This window comes from Watersipora subatra, chromosome 9, assembly GCF_963576615.1.
Source record: "Watersipora subatra chromosome 9, tzWatSuba1.1, whole genome shotgun sequence".
Taxonomy (NCBI): Eukaryota; Metazoa; Bryozoa; class Gymnolaemata; order Cheilostomatida; family Watersiporidae; genus Watersipora; species Watersipora subatra.
The window spans coordinates 13619089-13641350 of NC_088716.1; the positions used below are offsets into that span (position 1 = coordinate 13619089).

General features: G+C 35.9%; 1 pseudogene; it reads right to left on the reverse strand.

Annotated features, from left to right (window-relative positions):
- Positions 1-4738: 4738 nt before the first annotated feature.
- LOC137404803 (fumarate hydratase class I, aerobic-like) overlaps positions 4739-22262 on the reverse strand; it is a 51561-nt pseudogene continuing 34037 nt past the window's right edge.

Sequence of the window (22262 nt, forward strand, 5' to 3'; positions counted from 1 at the left end):
GTATGCCCGAAAACATTGAGACAGGAAATCCTGTGGAAAGCCCACGAGCAAACACACTGCGGTGTGGAGAAGACCTTGAAACGCGTCCAATTGGACTGGTATTGGCCGGGTATGGCCGGAGATATCCGGAGAGCAGTCCTCTCTTGCGAAGTTTGCCAGAGGGCCAAAACAGGAAAGGGGCGGACCTCCGGGAATAGACAACGGCTGTACGCCGGGAGGCCGTGGCAACGCCTAGCCGTAGACTTGGTGGGACCCCTGCCTCCGACCCCTCGAGGAAATAGTTGGGTGTTGGTGCTCACTGATCACTTCACTAGGTGGTCAGATGCTTTAGCCATCCCCGACGCTACAGCCCCAACGGTAGCCCAGATCCTAGACGAGAGGATATTTAGTTACTTCGGGCTACCCGAGATTATCCATACCGACCAGGGGAGCCAATTCGAGTCCTCATTATTCCAGGAGCTATGCGACTTGTGGGGAGTCGATAAATCTCGGACCACCCCGTACCACCCCGAAGGGAATGGGGTGGTTGAGAGAAACAATCGTGTGTTGGGTGACTCCCTACGAGCTCTCTTGCTGGGCAGAGGACAGGAAGATTGGGACCAACTACTGCCACAAATCATGCGGACGCTGCGAGGGTTACCACACTCCGCCACTAAAGAAACACCCAACTATTTGATGTTGGGTCGGGAACTACGTCTTCCTGACCAGTTGCTGTATGGGAATAGACTAGAATCATTCGCAAGCATACATGAGTATGTGCAGACTGTCCACGACCGATTGATACAAGCCCATACTCTCCTCCGAGATAGGCAAAAAGAAATTGTGTCAACTGACGCGAGAGAGCCTCCGTTATTCAATGAGGGTGACCTCGTGTGGTTGCTAAGCAAGCGGCGGAGAAGAGGGGAAAACCCGAAGCTAGCGGCCAAGTACTTGGGGCCCTATCGCGTGTTAAGAAGTCACGAAAACCACACTTACGAGATAGAGAAGTATGGACAGCGATCTATCCAAGCAGAGGGAAGGTTACGACTCTGTCGCCCCAGTCCGGTGCAACAAGGACGAGCCCCGGTTGAGGTCGAGCCTGCTCGCCGTCCCAACATGAGGGGCCGACCCAGAAGGCAAGTCGCACGAGGAAACGATAACCCAGAAGTAGTTATTCCAGAGTTGCCCCTGCCTAGCCAACTAACGGAGTTGCGACTACCTCAGTCGCCAGGAAGGTCAGAAGCACTTCGATTTCCCAGGGGAGATCCCTTGGTTCCCCCAGGGGAACACAATCCTACCTCGATGATTGACCCCGACCCTGGCGGCGAGTTGATACCCGAGGAGGAAAGGGCCACGGAAAATACGGGAGCTCAGGCTAGTGATACCGGGGCTGGGAATGCATCACGGCCCCAACGAATCAGAAGGCCTCCCGCGTATTTGGCTGATTACGACACTAGCGCCGTCCAATCGGGAGAAGCCACCAGAGGTCAAGGTCAGAGGACGGCCCGTCGTCTAGAAGACCTGGCGAACCGAATATCGACCCCATAGAAGATGCGACCGAAAGACATTGTTTATCCCTATTTTTCTTGGTACGTTTTAGTTAGTTGGTGTTCTCTCATATTATTTTATTTTTTTCTTTTCTTTTTGGTTTGTTTTATATAGCCGATGGTCGTCTATAGGGGCGGCGTGTGTGATGGAAACGTATGTTGCCATCTCCTTTTTTCTTTATATCATTTGGAGTTGTATTCTCTTTTTCATTTATGTAACCACGCCCCTAAAGGAGGCTGGCCTTTGCTACCTTATTTGCATATTCAGCTGTATTTAAGGCAGAGCCTCGGCTCATTTACGTTGTTCAATACATGCTTTGCATTTGGACCCACACTCTTCTGCTACCTTGCTCAATAACAGAATCACACTGAGCACTTATTTACTCCAAGCCTCAGTCTACGGACTGTGCTTTGGGAGTAGAGTATAGAAACGCTGTCGACCCCGGTCGACCTCAGGTCGACCTTGTCGAACGAGCATAATATCACTCAGGGAGCGATTCCCCGTGTAAGGTGGTTGTAGTAGACCGGTGGTGTAAGCCGACCTAGTCGCCTCCGCGTGTTGGTCAACGGGCAACACTTACACGGCCCCTGTGGAGAGTGAATGCAGACCGGTAGAGTAAGCCGACCCAGGTCGCCTCTACGTGTTGGTCGCAGGATCCAACACAATATATAGCTATATACAAATATAAATTGTTAACTAATGATTAAAGTTAACTAATTAACAAGACATGGCTATATATAAATTTATATAACATTTACCACAGAAACTGTTTAACCCTTTTCTTTAGAAACCGGTTACATCGTAGTAAGGGACTTGTCCCATCGTACTAATCCCATGTCTAAACCCGTCTTGATTCAGTATTCAATCGATATTGTTTAAATCCAATGATTTGTTTGTAAATTTGAATTAAAGTAACTTAGTTTTGATTTGTATGACAGAATTTGTATTAATATTTGAAAGATATAATTTGTGCTTTCCGCACATGAACAAGCTGGTCACATGGTTAGAAGTTTCATTTAATTAACGCAAAAAAATTGTATTTTAAATGACAACGGGTTAAAGTTTAGCTCAGCAAAAAATTGTTTGACCGCTTTATTGACTAGTTCAGCTGTACAGAAAAGGAGTTGGGGTCAGAAGACACTGTGGAAGGTATTGAACAGACAGGAAAAATTTTTTGTTGCAAGTCTACCTTTAACACTGGACCAATGATATTTTTGGCTACTACATGTTTATAATAAATAATGTGTGTCTGCATTTTAGTCAAACTGCTTGAAAAATAGCAATTTTTTTGCAGTTTCACTAAACTACAAAAAACATTAAACATTCCTTTTTACACATGCATTGACTCTTGTGCAGAACTATTGTGCTACCCGAACTCTGCTTTAGCCACAAAAATACCAAGTGTATGCCAGCACAAAATGGAAGGCATGATTTAATTCCGCTCAAAAATGCAATGAAATCCCTGATGAAATAGTTAATATTTGCTGCACAAGCAGTCAATAGCCTGAGCTAAATGTGTAGCTAAATTAGCAATTGTGGTTTAATGTTATTGCGATATATTGCAAGAAGTGAATTTTTGTAAGAATTGATAGAAATTTGATTTTGTTTATTTGGGAGAATTGAATTGAAGGGAGTCATTGAAGTGATGATAGTTAAAGAATTGAATTGATGCTTTTGCACTTAATTGAGAATCGAATCAGTTCTTACAGGGCATATGATGCAAACGAATTGAGAATTGAAGTGTTAATTTTTCGATGAGAATTGAAATAAGTCGTGTCATGTTTCAAATACTTAAAAATAACAATTGGAATAAAATCAAAAATATGCATTCACATTTAAAATAACGAAATAAAAATTGAAAGCTCCAAATTTTTGCAGTGCAGCCCAAAGGATTTGCATGGGTTAATTTCGAACAATTATAATCAACTTGTAGAACAATTTTTCAACTTTCCAATGTATATTTATTTAGAGATCCATGACCAGTTGGAGATAAGTTAGGTCAGCCTTTTCGTAACCATGCCAAACGATAAAATTGCTAACCAACAGGCTCAATTCGCTGGACAATTCTCACACGTATGAGTTTGGTAGAAAACAAATCCATCAAAAACTCAACACCACTCATAAGCAAATGAGTACACACACTGTTTTATTATCAATAGTCAAAAACCTTATAAAAATAGGCTAGATACCAAACATCATTGCATTAGTACAACTTTATATGAGCCTGAAATATCTTCTAAAAGCGGTAAATTGTATGACAAGCAAAAATCAGATGATCAGCACTGCATTAGTAGAGTAGTCCATACCTTAATTCAGAAATGCGGTTTTAATATCATACTAAACTAACCGCCGCACGCGACAGAAAAAAAACACACTGGAAATATCGACCTTACTCTAGCTTAGTTTTATTTAAAAAAGCGGGTTTTGCAACAAACTTTGGAAAGTTTTAGGATTTTGGGTTACTGTAAATGAAAAGCGTCAAACGGAATCACTAAAAGTAATTTAGTGACTCTTTTGATAACGTGACAGGTGTGACAACTCCTCAATAATTACATCCTCTATTTCTGATTATCTCAGTCATGGTTCTAATAAAACATGACATACAAGTATACCAGGTCTAAATGAGAAGCCATGTCGGTGGTTAACTACCTGAGTTCTAAACACTATTTTTAGCATCTCTCAAATTTCTAAAATTTCTCTAAAATGTCCTAATTTCCTAAAACAAAATCTTGATTGGCACAAACGTAAGTATTCTGCTATGTATTCAACAGTTGCTTACTAAAATCTTGACTACTCAAGTAATACAGATGGTAGATTATGAGCCAACTTTTTATCATAAATCCGTGTGGTAGTAATCGTGTGTGATTGGCAAAATTTATTGAATTTCAGTTTTGTGGCATTTTGAACTGAAGCTATCTGTACAACATCTTAGACAAAAATAACATATTATATTGACAAATTACTAGAGTGATGCGGATTCAAGTGAAACTTTATTGAATAGTTGATGCCAGCCATTTGATTATAATATTAAAATAGACAAGTCACAATATCGTTATAAACAAATGAGAACACATTGATATAAATAAATTGGAAGTTGCCTTCTATACACAATAACTCCTGTGCAAGAGCTTGTGATAAGATAGTCAATCAGAAAAGTGTTCTATTGTTTTTCAGGTAGTGGAGGCGTGTAGCCAGGATATAGGTAGAGCTTTTAACCATCAGTTGGTAAACACAACAAGGTGGGCTGCTGTCTGCTTATTCTTGGATATCTGTTGTTAATCTCTATGCTTTTTGCTCTCACCTTCTTTGTTATCTACAAGGTGAAGGATACTTCAGTGTACCGGATAAATGTCACTATACAATTTTACTTCCTGAGTCATGAATTTAACAGAGTTTTCTTACGGTTTATCAAATAATAAAACCTACTTAACAAATCTGCGGTGTCGAAGAAGCTGAGAGAAACACCTCAAAGTATAATAATATTTACTAAGATAATGTTTAGTCAGAAGTGAAAAATGAATAAAGAGAGTTATTGACACTATTATAGCTATTATTAGGTAGTACCTGCTCCTCAAACAGCCTCTTTACATCCCGATGACAGCTGTGTTTGTAGAAAGCTTCAAGAAGGGCTCTTATAAAGAAGGAACCATGAGCATCATATCTTTCAGAGACATAACCTGTAAATACCAACACAACAGTAGCTCCATTTACTCACAAGCTGTTACTTACAGAACTAGAAATGCCATAGTATACTCCAAACATGACATACTCATTATTACATTATATAATATTTGCAGAATAAACAGCTCTTATTGGTCACTATGAGATATTCTAGCAAGGGAAGACAAATCATAACACAATATAAAAAGGTTTCTGAAATGTTTGTCTCATTTGGTAACTCTAAGCCATGAAAATGAGGAGCTTTGGCAATTTTACAGAGATATTTGTTATCAGTGGAAACAATGCAACTTCACATTGAAGATGATCTATTCAAATACAGATTAAAAATTACAACAGCTGGTCAATTAAAAACTGAGAAACCTTTTTCAAGGGGCGCATACATGACACCCAGCATGTAATATTGACACCCGGTATATACTAGTGACAGTCGGCCTATAATGGTGACATCCAATATACTGCTTAGTGACACCAAGTGTACTAATTAAATATCACTATACCAAACTAAAAATTGATTGAAACTCAATTGCTCAAACTCAATGCTGTGGCAACTCATTTCCAAATTGGAAGGAAAAATCATCACTTCATTGCTGAGCCTCTGGGTTTTTCTGGTTACAAAACCAGTTGAAGTTTTGTGCTTGCTTTTTGCTAAATATTCTGCTCAATACATCCTGAGTAAATGTACACAATTAAAAATAAGAGAAACTATTACCAACAAACAGCTAATTTAAAAAAATCTTTGGATCCAACCAATGTGTTGTCTGGCAATACAACAGATGTTGAACAGACAACTCCTGAATATTTATACTTGAAAATTTTATGATTTGCTGGTTCTTCTGTACATATTAGGAATGTAAAAATTATCTTTGTTAATTTGTGCTACTTGAATACCAGTTGAGGTACATGATAGAAATTGGGAACTGATGTCAGTCAAACAAAGTTTACATATTATTTGCTATTAAATTCTCATCAAACTTGCGCACGGGTAATAAAGTAATGAATTTGATTAGCTAATAAGTATTTACTCATCAGTAGATATAATCTCATAATCAAACCTGTTCGTATCAAGTCTTATTGTCTCCACTTGATGGATTCTACTCTTTCACTCTACTGTTTTTCACTCAATAGCATTGGAAAACCTGAGGATTGTGTTCCTTCAGTGTAGGATGAGATAACTCTAAAGTAGAATGGACCGGCTGAGGAGCTCCTGCAAATGTTCAACTTTGTGCATCATTTTTGAAAATAATGAAAAACTTTTTCATTTTTTGAAAAGCATTTTCGGCAAAACATTCAGAAAAAATGCTCTGCTAAATTATTTAATTACACCAAGGCAGTACTTGATGATAGAGATTGATGATTTGTATTTAGTTTCTTCCTTGAAAGCCAATTACAAAATACTAGTATTGCTTGCTGCCACAATCTTTACTATAATAAGAGCGGTGTATGTCTGTCTTTCTGTCTGTCTAAATCCAAGTCAAGAGAATTATAAAGAATAACTATAAATTGAAAAAAAATCAGACTTCAAAAAAGATTATAAAGTCCTACTTCCTGCTTGAGCAGCTGGTATGTATGAAGCTGCAGAAACAGCCGCACACATCCAGGTACTTTAAAGTAAATATGATAATTTCCAAAGTATTTAGATACACTTGCATTCATAGCAAAAAGTACCGACTTTAACCAGTTTAAACAGCTATCATTCCACTAAATGAGTTGACTTGATATAAACTATACATGGATTTTGGAATAATTTTTCTTTTTCTTGCAGTAATAAACCGAGATAAGACAACTCCCATTAAACGAAGATATCAACTTGTCTTTAGCAGCCCTGTACCTATAGTAAACCAACATACTTTAAAATGATTTGTCATGTTCTCCATTTAAGTAAAAGAATTAAAACAATTCCCTTTTATTGGTATAAATAACATAATAACAAATTTAAAAGTTTAAATTATCAAAAGCTGAAAAAGTATTAATAATATAATTATTAATATTATGACGTTGGCACCAGATGAAAATAATAAGAGATGAAAATATGCCTACTTTTTACATAACAGAGTTGAACATTTATTCCAAAATAAGAAGCCATAATGAACAGGTTAGTAAACAAAAAAGGTCTTTATAAACTTTTACGAATAAAATTTAATTTAATTGTGAATTTCAAGTTTTTTCAATGTAAAATTGAGCTCTATATGCCTGAACAATTCCATTACATATAATAATAGTGTGGGTCAATATATTTTATGAATCACCAAATGTGATTAGACTGTATAAAGTTACATAAGCTGTCCTCATGCTGACTGAAATACTGAAGTACTTTCATAATGCTGATGTTATGGCTGCTCTATAACATGACATCTTCTGATGGATAGACAGCACGTAAACATGTCAATGGATATAATGTTTCTAAGCTCATCTTGTTTTCTGCTTATACACTGTGAGACCAATAACCTGTCTTTACATGTCAAAAAACTTATGACACAAGGATTAGCATGATCCAATTGCACTGCTGGGCACACCTGCACTTAGAGTCAGATACTAAATGAACCAGATGGGTTAACAGGGTTAAACACATCTGGGACAAACATTGTTAAACTCGTCTGAGACTAACAGTGTTGAACACAACAGGGAATAACAGAGTTAAAAAAAGCTGTCCGGTCAAGACCTACAGATGCTAACCTGCATACAAACATTTATATTACGCACTACGGTAGATACGAATGGTGTTGTTCCTACAGACACTAACCTATAAATCTTTATAACTATATTTAACAGTGTTACATGGAAGCTCATCACACTCAGTGATATGTTTGCTACAGTTTGCATCCCAACTGACTTTTTATGTGCAATAGAAGAGAAGTTATAAGAGAGGATCTATCGTAAGCTGAGTCTATATAACAGCAATTATGCTATCAAATAATATGCTATAAACCTGCAAGCTTATAAGTTTTTTAATATTTACCGAATGCTACAAATAGATATTCAAAAACAAGTGACATAAACAACCCATAAATATAATACATGCAAAAACTCAAATTATACTTTTTGAACAAAAATCTTTGCATCGTTTGCTCGGCAGGTTGCATTCTGATTGCTTTCTTTGGAACGATTTTATTTTCTCGCTGTTCAAAACCTTTCAAAGTGTCTGCTGACTTCAATTCCTTTTCTGCACTGCCAAACAAGTCAATATTAGTGTCTAAATAATTGTTTTTGCGGAGCAAAACTTTTACAATCTTCTATTTGAAAAACCGTTTGCAAAAATAATGATAATCATTTAGCCCAGACTCACTGCACAAGTTATAGTGCAAGACAACTTACGAACAAATTCGTTTACCAAACTACTGTCTGAAACGCATCTCATCTGTAAATTGGGGAGCATCTGTACTACAATGAACTAAGACAATAGGAAGGATGGTGTTACATACAAACACATAGAGAACTGCTTGTATATAAAAACCTACCGAGTTCTGGATATTCCAGCACCTCCACCTTAATGTTGTTCTGAGCCAAGACTGCTGCAGGGTCTCCTATTGACCCTAAATAGAATCCTCCATGTGTCTTACAGGCCTACTTTACCTGTGAAACAAGATAAAAGCCTATCATACAAAATATTAGCCTGGGAGACAAGAAATTACCGTGTGATATAAGATTTTAACATGTGAGACAAGATATTAGCATGTGAACAAAGACAGTAGCCTGTGAGACAAGGCATTAGCCTGTGAGACAAAGCATTAGCTTGTGAGACAATATATAAGCCTGTGAGATAAGATATTAGACTGCGAGACAAGATATTAGCCTGTGAGACAAGATATTAGCCTGTGAGACAAGTCGCTAGCCTATGAGACAGATTATTCTGTGAGACAAAATATTAGCTTGTGAACCAAGATATTAGCGTGTGAGACAAGAAATTACCGTGTGATATAAGATTTTAACATGTGAGACAAGATATTAGCATGTGAACAAAGACAGTAGCCTGTGAGACAAGGCATTAGCCTGTGAGACAAAGCATTAGCTTGTGAGACAATATATAAGCCTGTGAGATAAGATATTAGACTGCGAGACAAGATATTAGCCTGTGAGACAAGATATTAGCCTGTGAGACAAGTCGCTAGCCTATGAGACAGATTATTCTGTGAGACAAAATATTAGCTTGTGAACCAAGATATTAGCGTGTGAGACAAGATATTAGCCTGTGAGATAAGATATTAGCCTGTGAGACAAGATATTAGCATGTGAGACAAGATATTAGCCGGTGAGACAGTATATTATTTTGTTAGACAAAATATTACCTTGCGAACCAAGATATTAGCGTTTGAGACAAGATTTTAGTCTGTGAACAAAAACAGTAGCCTGTGAGACAAGACATTAAACCGTGAGACAAGGCATTAGCCTGTGAGACCAGGTATTAACATTGGAGATAAGATATTAGCCTGTGAGACAAGATATAAGCCTGTGAGGCAGTGTATTAGAATGTGATACATTCATGAGTTGTCATCCTTTTGTCATCATTTGTCATCTAAATAATCCTATGTTAGTAGTTGTCATATTCATGACCTACTGATGAGTGTTGTCTGAATACATCTTATTGTCAGACAGATACTAGCTTCTTGTAACTCTTGTACTTATATATTCACAAGCACCTGTCAGGAACTGTCATACTTACAGCCTTCATTCCAGTTCCTTTGGCAAGCATGAATGTGCTGCTGCCGGCAGCCTGAAATTTTGCAACATATGAGTCCATTCGCCCAGCTGTTGACTCGAATGAGCCACAGGCATAATCCTGCAAAGGTCAGCAGCAATACAAAATAGTTTCATAGTTTCTAGTGTTGAGCCAGTAAGGAGTTATTTGCTCTTAACGACACCAATGGATTCCCGGTATCCGAGAAAACCAATCATTTTCGTTGACAGCTAGTTATCCGCGGCCGGTTTGATATGATCGGTATTTATCCGTAAAAGCCTATCGGTAAATGGTTATCCGGATAGATTTTTGTATTTGACAGGCTACAGCATTCCCAGCGACGTGATGCGACGAATGAGCTGCTTATGAAAGAGCTCAATTGACGTCTCGCACACAATCGCCATGTAACGGAATGAGATTACAATCGTGCGTCAATTGATGTTATGATTAATTGCAAAAACACCTCTTTGACGAACATGACAATCAAAAAGAGTCTCTCAGCGCACATTGGCAATCACAATTTTTTTCTCAGACATTCTGAAAACACAACACAACCATATACCGAACTACAATATCCACAATACCGAACTTTCTGAGTTGGCAAAGGATACCGAAGATGGTAAATACCGAGGATACCGACACCAGGAAAATCGATAAAAAAGTGCAAGGATATCCTATCCGGCACTAAACTATATACCAGCCCAACACTAATAGTTTCCATAGTGGCAATAATTTCAGCATTAATCAGTTCAAAAACAATGAAACCTACACACACATTTGTAGTTGTCCTACTCTGGAAACATGAGTGAACAACTCTAACTGCAAAAGAGATTGCGGTACATGTAGCAGGGTTACACAGTACACATAATATGTCAACAGTTTAAAACAAGAAACTAAGGCATATTAGCAGCTGTAAAATCTGCATAAAGCAATAATATATGGTAAATAATATTCAGCTTTATATAGTTTATATATAGCTTTACAAAGTTCCCTAAGGCTAAATGTTTACAGCATATTATATACTCTGTGACCATAAGCTTACCCGGGGAACTTTATGGTGAAAACGCTTTTTTGATACGACTAGCAAAAATACCTCATGTTTCCAGGATTACTTCTATGAAAGGAAATTTACCTTTGGTTACTTTTCAACTTTATTCATCAATCTCGTCATATTCTACAATTATTATTACAATCAAATAATATAACACTAATCTCTGGATATATTATTAAGCAATTTTGTCTTATTCAATAAAAAACTATAAATGGGAGTAGCAAACTGAGATCGTCTCCTTATATAAACTTCAAAAAAGAAATATGTTGGAGAATCTCAAATAGGTAATTTATTTAAGGGAAATCTATCTATTATATTTATCTTGGCACAATTATTCTGGGGTTTTGGCAGGTAGCTGATTAGATCCAATTTGGATTGAAGCGTCAATCTAATAAGATGAGGGTCAGAGGTCAGCTGAAACTCAACTAAGCCAAACTTTTTTGCGAAATCGCGTTCAGCGTTATTTTCTTTAAAACAACTTTTTTTGTCTAAAACCTGGAGGAGTATCAGAGTAAACCACATGCAGATTTCTACAGAGGACAAACAGACAGACAAACAAATACAAATTATTCATACATAACTTAATAGACTACCAGAAGAGGTTCCAGAGAGTGATTTCAGTCTAACCAAACTTCTGATATCTTTACCAACCCAGTCTACAGTTGTATTTATATGTTTCCTGTAAACTAGGCTAGATTAACTACCTCTGGTGTCTTAGCAGGTCCTGCATAATAGACTGGGTACTTCAGCATATAATCAGGCATGCCCTCTCCATTGTCTAACCTCTCCTTAAGCTTGGCATGAGCAATATCTCGGGCTACCACTAAAGTTCCTGTTAAACTCAACCTGGTCTTGACAGGATGTTTGCTCAGATCAGAGAGTATCTCAGACATGGGCTTGCTTAGGTTGATCTAGAGACAAAAAATATTCTAATCAGAGATGACCTGCAGTTGTTGCATTGAGTCTATGACACGGTTTTCTACATATCCTGGATGAATGTCCAGCATTGCACGAGTAATAAAACCAGCTTATAAACAGTGGCAGGGAATGTAGTTGCCATTGGCTAGGTTCACTAATTTACCAATGACAAACGTGGCTAATTTGACTATATAGCTAAACTTACTATAATAAGAGCCATGATATGAGCTGTGCAGACCGTGAAGCTAGATTGTGTGACGTTATGCGCCACACTACAACGTTATGTGTATCGTAAATGATATAATGATTATCTGGTTACTTTTCAGATGTATCACTAGTGACGTCACGAAAGAAGCACCCGCTGGAACGTGAGCTTTTTAAAAGAGGGCCTCATTCAAACGCATATATCTCTGGACAGGGTTGGTCTACAAATACATAAATGGCATCAAATTGTAGCTGATGTTTTAGCCTTTTATGGGTCTTTATTTCATTAAATCGATTTTTTTTGACGCAACCACATCTTTAAAGGCTATTTATAAATACTAGTGATGCTTGCTTCGTTAATAGCTCTTGAAAAGCTAAACAATTATATTTCTACCATCAACTTCTTTTAAAGAGAGTTCTGTGTGATTCCTTTTACAGGTACCAAATCATCGATGACTGCTGTTTTTCATTGTTGGGTAATGAAACAAAGTTTAACAGAAAACACCAAAAGACCACGCTAAGTTGCAACGATATTTTATTTTTGGGGCAAGCATGACATTGTGTGAATCGCAATGTTTAGGATAAAGTCATAATAGATAATTACTAGATTATCTAGTAAATCTTAGGATAGAAGCATTCACCATGTTAGTAGTAAACACAATTGTAAATTTGACTGCTCTGCATTGGTGACCTGGTCAAATCAGGGAAGACATGATTTGTATATTACATATAAACAGTATACTGTACAAAGGTATAGTATAAGTTTATACTGTGAAGAAACATCATAGCTAACATGAACATCAAGAAAGTCCTAGTATAGCACACTATATTTTATGATTGTATAAAAATGCACTCAGAGTGTGCTTAGTATACTATAGGAAGTATTTTATTTGTCTAGCAATTGTTCATAGAATATCATACGGTTGCATAGCATAGTTTGCATATGTGTTAGCAATTCTCTAACTTTCACAATTGGTAAGCTAATGTGCGACATGGTCGACATTCTCTCAGAGCTCTACTGCCAGTTAACTAATACAAAAATAAATAGCTATATACATAAAATTATACATTTATAAATATAAATTATTACCTAATTGTTAAAGTTAACTAATTGACAAGACATGGCTATATATAAATACTAGTCATTTGTTCTACCAGGTAATTTTTGAGTTGATTGACAACTATGATCATTACTACCTGCATAAGTATATACATGTATATGCACCAGCTGAATTCCTCGAATTTGCACGGGTAATAAAGAACAGTTTATATACATTAACTTATCTGCATTACCTTACCAACTATATTACTTTTACACTACATTACCTGCAATTGTTTACAAGATTTTTTTTATTACCCGTGCAACGCGGGCATTGAGCCGTGAGGCCAGCCGGTAATCGTTACATGTGATGCAACATCATATATATTTTACCAACACATCATATATTTTAACCAACGTAATGAATATCTTCATTATTATTAATTGCTATGCTCAGTTTGATACCTAGTCGATTGGGTAAGCACACTGCCTCTAAAACTGAAGGCGCAGTACAAAGCCCATTTTTCGTTTCTAAAACTTTCCACTATGATTGTACAGACGGACAGACGCTGAGATTTATTTATATACTAGCTGCGCTACCCGGGCAATGCTGGGTACTACCTGTGCTACCCGACGTAGCCCGGGTAATAGAAATCTTTGGACAGAAAATTGATTTGTATTTAACATATAACAACATTTGCCATTCTAACTTTCAAACTACATATCATGAGAAAAGTGTTTTGTCTTATAAACAACGAGAAGTAGTGAGAGTTTCGCGCTATCAGCCAGTTTAATAATGTAAACGAACAGCTTCTCGTGACGTTATGCTATAACCCGCATTGTACACAAATCAGTTGGGTATTTGCTCTCATGTACTGATTTATATTGGCAAGGTAGCAATTCGATTTCTGTGGTCCAGTGGATAGCGCGTCTATCAGGCAAACGGCTTTTTTATCTTTATTCCAAGATTTTAAGATCTATCGCCGGAATGAGTACCAACATATCCACATGTATACATACAGAAGAAGACAGGAATACTTTGAGAAATATATATAGATAGTACTGCTGGTAGTGATTATTAAATATAGATATATAACATTTACCACAGAAACTGTTTAACCTTTTTCTTTAGAAACCGGTTACATCCTAGTAAGGGACTTGTCCCATCGTACTAATCCCATGTCTAAACTCGTCTAGATTCAGTATTCAATCGATATTGTTTAAATCCAATGATTTGTTTGTAAATTTGTATTATAGCAACTTAGTTTGCTATAATACAAATATAAATCCAAATACACAACATTTGGAGAAAGTGAGTAGAACAAATTTTCAATTTTCGTTATTTGAGGCCTTTGAAACATTCATAATAATGCATCTGCAGCAGGATTTAAAATTTTATTCTAGCCAACATGAGCAAATACAAAATAAGATATATGCCAATAGAGCCACGTAAGACTAGACTTTTATCGCAAATACCCGATGTGAATACGAGAGATAGAGACTGGTTGCCAAACGCGTGACATCATTTTGGGCAAGTCTGGGCACGTTTGGGTGGCCTGAGCGTTTTTACGGCGATCAGATTTTTTCGGTTTTAATCTTCAAATATCTTGGCAATGTGATCGCGTAACACAACAAACAACATATCAACTGATAGAGAAAAAAAAATACTTTCTTTTAAGATCAACTTAAATTTGACGCAACTACATCTTTAACCCTTTTCTTTAGAAACCGGTTACATCGTACTAAGGGACTTGTCCCATCGTACTAATCCCATGTCTAAACCCGTCTAGATTCAGTATTTCATCGATATTTTTAAAATCAGGTATAGCCTCAAAAAAAATTTTCTAATTTTGTATTATAGCAACTAAGCTTTGATTTGTACGACAAAATTTGTATTAATATTTGAAGGATAAAACTTGTGCTTTGCAGACATGAACAAGCTGGTCACATGGTTAAAAGTTTCATTTTATTCATGCAAAAAATTTGTATTATTAATGACAATGTGTTAAAGTTTAGCTCAGCTAAAAAAATTGTTTGACCGCTGTATCGATTAGTTCAGCTGTACAGAAAATGTGTTGGGGTCAGAAGACACTGTGGAAGGTATTGAACAGACAGGAAAAAATTTTGTTGCAAATCAACCTTTAACACTGGACCAATGATATTTTTGGCTACTACATTTTTATAATAAATAATGTGTGTCTGCATTTTAGTCAAACTGCTTGAAAAATAGCAATTTTTTTGCAGTTTCACTAAACTACAAAAAACATTAAACATTCCTTTTTACACATGCATTGACTCTTGTGCAGAACTATTGTGCTAGCCGAACTCTGCTTTAGCCACAAAAATACCAAGTGTATGCCAGCACAAAATGGAAGGCATGATTTAATTCCGCTCAAAAAAGCAATGAAATCCCTGATGAAATAGTTGATATTTGCTGCACAAGCAGTCAATAGCCTGAGCTAAATGTGTAGCTAAATTAGCAATTGTGGTTTAATGTTATTGCGATATATTGCAAGAAGTGAATTTTTGTAAGAATTGATAGAAATTTGATTTTGTTTATTTGGGAGAATTGAATTGAAGGGAGTCATTGAAGTGATGATAGTTAAAGAATTGAATTGATGCTTTTGCACTTAATTGAGAATCGAATCAGTTCTTACAGGGCATATGATGCAAACGAATTGAGAATTGAATTGTTAATTTTTCGATGAGAATTGAAATAAATCGTGTCATGTTTCAAATACTTATAAATAACTATTGGAATAGAATCAAAAATATGCATTCACATTTAAAATAACGAAATAAAAATTGAAAGCTCCAAATTTTTGCAGTGCAGCCCAAAGGATTTTCATGGGTTAATTTCGAGCAATTATAATCAACTTGTAGAACAACTTCTCAACTTTCCAATGTATATTTATTTAGAGATCCATGACCAGTTGGAGATAAGTTAGGTCAGCCTTTTCGTAACCATGCCAAACGATAAAATTGCTAACCAACAGGCTCAATTCGCTGGACAATTCTCACACGTATGAGCTCGGTAGAAAACAAATCCATCAAAAACTCGAACACCACTCATAAGCAAATGAGTACACACACTGTTTTATTATCAATAGTCAAAAACCTTATAAAAATAGGCTAGATACCAAACATCATTGCATTAGTACAACGTTATATGAGTCTGAAATATTTTCTAAAAGCGGTAAATTGTATGACAAGCAAAAATCAGACGATCAGCACTGCATTAGTAGAGTAGTCCATACCTTAATTAAGAAATGCGGTTTTAATCTCATACTAAACTAACCGCCGCACGCAACAGAAAAAAACGCACTGGAAATATCGACCTTACTCTAGCTTAGTTTTATTTACAAAAGCGGGTTTTGCAACAAACTTTGGAAAGTTTTAGGATTTTGGGTTACTGTAAATGAAAAGCGTCAAACGGAATCACTAAAAGTAAATTTAGTGATTCTTTTAATAACGTGACAGGTGTGACAACTCCTCAATAATTACATCCTCTATTTCTGATTATCTCAGTCATGGTTCTAATAAAACATGACATACAAGTATACCAGGTCTAAATGAGAAGCCATGTAGGTGGTTAACTACCTGAGTTCTAAACACTATTTTTAGCATCTCTCAAATTTCTAAAATTTCTCTAAAATGTCCTAATTTCCTAAAACAAAATCTTGACTGGCACAAACGTAAGTATTCTGCTATGTATTCAACAGTTGCTTACTAAAATCTTGACTACTCAAGTAATACAGATGGTAGATTATGAGCCAACTTTTTATCATAAAACCGTGTAGTAGTAATCGTGTGTGATTGGCAAAATTTATAGAATTGCAGTTTTGTGGCATTTTGAACTGAAGCTATCTGTACAACATCTTAGACAAAAATAACATACTATATTGACAAATTACTAGAGTGATGCAGATTCAAGTGAAACTTTATTGAATAGTTGATACCAGCCATTTGATTATAATATTAAAATAGACAAGTCACAATATCGTTATAAACAAATGAGAACACATTGATATAAATAAATTGGAAGTTGTCTTCTATACACAATAACTCCTGTGCAAGAGCTTGTGATGAAATAACCAAACAGAAAAGTGTTCTATTGTTTTTCAGGTAGTGGAGGCGTGTAGCCAGGATATAGGTAGAGCTTTTAACCATCAGTTGGTAAACACATCAAGGTAGGCTGCTGTCTGCTTATTCTTGGATATCTGTTGTTAACCTCTATGCTTTTTGCTCTCACCTTCTTTGTTATCTACAAGGTGAAGGATACTTCAGTGTACCGGATAAATGTCACTATACAATTTTATTTCCCGAGTCATGAAATTAACAGAGTTTTCTTACGGTTTATCAAATAATAAAACCTACTTAACAAATCTGTGGTGTCTAAGAAGCTGAGAGAAACACCTCAAAGTATAACAGTATTCACTAAGATACTGTTTAGTCAGAAGTGAAAAATGAATAAAGAGAGTTATTGACACTATTATAGCTATTATTAGGTAGTACCTGCTCCTCAAACAGCCTCTTTACATCCCGATGACACCTGTGTTTGTAGAAAGCTTCCACAAGAGCTCTTATAAAAAAGGAACCATGAGCATCATATCTTTCAGAGACATAACCTGTAAATACCAACACAGCAGTAGCTCCATTTACTCACAAGCTGTTACTTACAGAACTACAAATGCTATAGTATACTCCAAACGTGACATACTCATTATTACATTATATAATATTTCCAAAATAAACAGCTCTTATTGGTCACTATGAGATATTCTAGCAAGGGAAGACAAATCATAACACAATATAAAAAGGTTTCTGAAATGTGTCTCATTTGGTAACTCTAAGCCATGAAAATGAGGAGCTTTGGCAACTTTACAGAGATATTTGTTATCAGTGAAAACAGTGCAACTTCACATTGAAGATGATCTATTCAAATACAGATTAAAAATTACAAAAGCTGGTCAATTAATAACTGAGAAACCTTTCTCAAGGGGCGCGTAAATGACACCCAGCATGTAATATTGACACCCTGTATATACTAGTGACAGTCGGCCTATAATGGTGACATCCAATATACTGCTTAGTGGCACCAGGTGTACTAATTAAATATCGCTATACCGAACTAAAAATTGATTGAAACTCAATTGCAGCATCCTATTGCTGCGGCAATTCATTTCCAAATTGGAAGGAAGAATCATCACTTGTTTGCTGAGCCTCTGAGTTTTTCTGGTTACAAAACCACATGAAATGTTTTGCTTGCTTTCTGCTAAATATTCTGCTCAAAACCCCCTCAGTAAATGTACACAATTAAAGATAAGAGAAACTATTACTAACAAACAGCTAATTTAAAAAAATTTTTTGATCCAACCAATGTGTCGTCTGGCAACACAACAGATGTTGAACAGACAACTCCTGAATATTTATACTTAAAAATTGTATGATTTGCTGGTTCTTCTGTACATATTAGGAATGTAAAAACTCTTTCTGTTAATTTGTGCTACTTGAATACCAGTTGAGGTACATGATAGAAATTATGAAGCGATGTCAGTCAAACAAAGTTTACATATTATTTGCTAATAAATTCTCATCAAACTTGCGCTCAGGTAATAAAGTAATGAAATTACTTAGCTAATAAGTAATTACTCATCAGTAGATATAATCTCATAATCAAACCTGTTCGTATCAGGTCTTATTGTCTCCACTTGATACATTCTACTTTCAATCTGCTGTTCTTCCTTCACTAATATTGTAAAACCTGAGGATTGTGTTCCTTCAGTGCAGGATGAGATAACTCTAAAGTTTAATAAACAGTTTAAGGAGGTCCTACAAATGTTCAACTAGGTGCATCATTTTTGAAAATAATGAAAAACTAGCATTTTTTGGCAAAAGATTCAAAAGAAATACTCTGCAAAATTATTTAATTACACCAAGGCAGGACTTGATGACAAAGATTGATAATTTGTATTTAGTTTCTTCCTTGAAAGCCAATTACAAAATACTAGTATTGCTTGCTGCCACAACCCTTACTATAATAAGAGTAATGTGAGAGACTGTCCTTCTGTCTGTCTAAAGACAAGACAATGATAAATAATAACTATAAGTAACTAAACAATCTACTACTATAAAAGCCATGTGTATCTGTCCTTCTGTCTGTCTAAAGACAAGAGAATGATAAATAATAACTATAAGTAACTAGAAGTAGTATGTAGAGAGCAGATCTACACACGTTTGCACTTAAAGTGAGATTTTGGGTACATTTTAGCCCGAGAACCTCGGAGAATGGTGTTGTCTGATGGAAAGTTTGGAGGGGTAGGCGTGTGAGTGTTGGGAGCTAAGGTTATGAAGTTTGAGAGGAATTGTGGGAAGGATGCGGTGCTGGTCGAGAGGAATTGTGGGAAGGATGACGTGAAGAGGGCGATGGTTTCGGGTTTCGATGCGATGGGTTTGGGGTTCGGGTGTCGACGAGTTGAGCGATCGATCGTCGAATGGTTGGGGTTGGCGACCGGTGGGTGAACGGTGTTATGTCGTTTCGGTTGAATGAACGCTGATGTTGGACGAGTTCGGGCGTGTCTATTCGTGGAATCGGTTAAGTCTCCCTTCGTTATAAAACTCTTTAAAGATGAGTAATAAGAAAAGGGAAAGTCGAATGATTTATTCATTATGAAAAATTTCGTTCAACTAGAAGGAATATAAAAATATATAAAATTATGGAAACTATTCATAAGGATAATTCTAAAGTTTACAAATCTTGCGAAGAAGAAAAAGATAATACAGATGGATTAGTTGAAGAGGCTGTATTATTACATAAACATTTTGATAACATCACTAAATCTACATCAAAACCGCTTCAACAAAGTTTGCTTCAATTTTTTGGAGTGGTTTTAATATTACTTGCAATAACTGTAGCTTCATCTTTGATTGAATATTTTTTTATTCGGATTACAGGAGAAAAGATGAATACTACTGTGAACTATGTAGAAGTATTTTTTCAAAATCTTATGAATAATGAAAGTGTGATTTTTGAAACATCTCCTCATCATTATAATTAGTTGAAATGAAAACTTCAATGTTAGTAATTATCAAAACATGGAGAAAGACGGACTACAATCAATTGATGTGAGGTTACATTCTCCTTTCACATCTATGATAACAGGACCAACAGGATCAGGAAAAACTCAACTCGTTAAACGGTTGATTGAACAATCTCAATTAATATCTACCCCTTCTCCAATCGAAATTATATATTGCTATGGAATATGGCAGGAAGCTTTTGAGGATATGAAAGGAGTGGAATTTCATGAAGGATTGAAAGATCCGAGTACTTTTCCCAAAGATGGAGAAAATAGATGGATGATCATTGATGATCTAATGGAGGAATTATCATCAAATATCAAGATGGCTAACAATTTGTATACTCGAGAAAGTCACCATCTAAATATTAGTATTTTTACTATTACACAAAACTTATTCTTTGGTAAACTTAGAACAATTTCGTTGAATAGTCACTATTTTTTTATAGGAAAAAACCCCAGGGATTCTACATCAATCACATTTTTAGGAAAACAAGTTTTTCCTGGACAAGTTAAATATTTTCAGGAATCCTACCGAGATGCAACATCTTCACCATATTCCTTCATGAGACTGGACCTCCGACAAGAAACCGATGATACAATGAGAATTATGGGAAATTTCCCTCCTGTTGACTCTACGCCTATGATTATTTATAAGCCTAATTAGGCAAACGATTTTGATTGGTATTCCATAATTAAATAAAACAAGTATATATTCCAAGTTCTCTTTAAATAATCACCATACTACTTCTGTATCTTCCTCTGAGTGATTACTATAACATCACTAAAATTATCACATAGATATGGCTGAAACAAAAAGAATTCAACGAAATTTACTAACTTTATTATCTCTAGTTGGAGATTCTATTTCTTCTCAACAATCAATTATTAAAAATGCTAAAACGGATTTAATTTTAGCAATTATTGATTGTGTGAAATTACTCATTAAAAGAAAAGAACGACTAATTGATGCTCAGTATAAAGCTTTGAGTCGACAAAGTACGAACATCGCTCGACTGATTAGTCCTAGAACATCGAATTTGGAAAAGAAACAACTTTTGCAAAAAGGAGGGTTTTTATCGGCTTTACAAGGTCCGATCGCGGGTGCTATACTCCCAGGATTAGTTGAACCATTGCTCGGAGGATTGTTTAAACCACGAAAAAGAAGATAATTAAGTTATCATGGATAATTCTCCACTTTCTAAGAGAATGAAAAAAAAACAGAGTAATTCTGCAAATACTGAACAGTCTTACAGATGAACTTGCAAGTTCTGCTTTACCTCATATGAAAGAAGAAGTAATTAGAACATTACTTGAAATTGTTAAAAATATTATATATGGGAATGTACCTTTAACGAAAAATCAATACCATTCTCTGAGTCAACATAAAAAGGAGTTGATGAATATTATCGATGGATACAAACCGCTTAAATATACACGAAAGATTTTGCAAAACGGAAGAGGATTATTGAAACGGATCATAAAGCCATCCCTCAACTTGTATTAATCATTCAGCAGGAAGATGAGCTTTCCTAAGTACACAACAAAATTTTTTTTGGTTTCTGAAGACGAGTACAAAAGGAACCAATTTAAAAGTCAACAGGATTCAAAAATTATCAATGATGGCTATAGTTCGTCACTTCGTTTTAATCCATTAGAAAATCCAAGAGTAAGTAAGGTTAAGGAGACCAGAGATAGGATGCGTCAAATTAATAACGATAACACTATTTCAGACTATAACAAAGTTAATTTGTATGCAGCTGAACTTCAAATTTTTTTAGATGAAATGAATTCAATTCGGAGTTATCCAATTCAACAGTCTCCGACTATTCAAAAACCGATTTCAATGATGTCACAAACACCTTCAGCTCCACAAAATTCAAAAGAAACTCTAAAGAAAGATACACCTGAATTACCCGAAGATAATTCGTCTCAAGACTCTACAGTTTTAAAAGATTCGCCAAAAAAAGAAGACACATTATTTCCACCGAAGTTAAACGAAGAAGAACCATCATCAAATTCTTCTAGATCTTATTCCATTTTTTCAATAGTTGAAGACTTCGGTTCGAAACAAGATCAAACTAAAGCGAA